This window comes from Penaeus monodon, chromosome 30 (genome assembly GCF_015228065.2).
Source record: "Penaeus monodon isolate SGIC_2016 chromosome 30, NSTDA_Pmon_1, whole genome shotgun sequence".
NCBI classification, from domain to species: Eukaryota; Metazoa; Arthropoda; class Malacostraca; order Decapoda; family Penaeidae; genus Penaeus; species Penaeus monodon.
In genome coordinates, this window is record NC_051415.1 from 30929000 (window position 1) to 30929990 (window position 991).

A 991-nucleotide genomic window follows, 5' to 3' on the forward strand; every position below is an offset into this window, starting at 1 on the left:
CACTTTTGAAGTCGGGGTATTTCTTTCAAGAGACCATCGGGGGAACAACAGCAGCGTGATGTTTTGAAGCCTGATGCTGTTCCTTTGATCTTCAACTGCCACCCAGAGTGAGTACATTTCCGGAAAATGTCCTTCCATTTCGTTTAGAAATATTTTATGGTATGTGTTTTTACGTCTTGAATTAATATTTGTAGTGACAATGGTGGAAGCTTTATCTTGGAGGCAGAAGAAGATTTGTGAAAAATGAAGAGAGATTTTTACCTCAGTTTAAATTTTCTTTGTTTATTTTCTCATTTTTACTGGCATTGTTATTTTACGTTTTATCACTTTACAAAACTATGAAAAACAATATGCTATCGGTTTTATTCGTTTATTATTTTATTTAAGAACTCGTTTTAGTGTTATGTATATTTTAAATTATACATGCTGGTCATTCGACTTCCCAGATTTGTAACCTAGTTAATCAAATAATCTAAAACATGTGTAGCACGATTTTGTTTTTCAATGTGCATCTTCGATAGTAAAGTAGTTTGTTTATTAATATGTGGCCTGGTCTGTTAAGTTTATTGTAGTTAGAGCAGTAAAATAGTTTACCTGTGTGAAGCCCGGTTTGGTTAATTTGATATGTGCATAGAAGTTTATTAAAAGGTTTGTAGTGTGGAATAATTAATTCATTATTTATTAGAGTTTGGCCCAGATAGTAAGGTTGTTCGTTTATTGGTGTAACTTAAATGACTATCGTTTATTACCAAAATCAGTACTTGGAAGGGCTGATCATGACTTGGCAGGTGAACTGAATATTTATTATGGCATTGGAAAATAACACGCGTTTCAGTGATCACGAACTGAGTAATAAAAACATTTTTACAGTACTGGATTATAAGATGTAGTGAAAATTAGACAGTTGATTTGAATGTGTATACTTTCTATAATACAATATGTGTATTTTTTAAAAAATAATTTTAATTATTTAAAGGAATTTCAAATGGAG

At 31.2% G+C, this 991-nt stretch overlaps 1 protein-coding gene across 1 annotated transcript in view; it reads left to right on the forward strand.

Annotated features, from left to right (window-relative positions):
* LOC119592404 (low-density lipoprotein receptor-related protein 2-like) overlaps nucleotides 1-991 on the forward strand; it is a 16915-nt gene that overhangs the window by 3118 nt on the left and 12806 nt on the right. The window contains exon 3 of the mRNA XM_037941226.1: nucleotides 31-107. The gene's annotated coding sequence lies outside the window, so the exon portion shown is untranslated. The remainder of the gene's footprint in view (nucleotides 1-30; nucleotides 108-991) is intronic.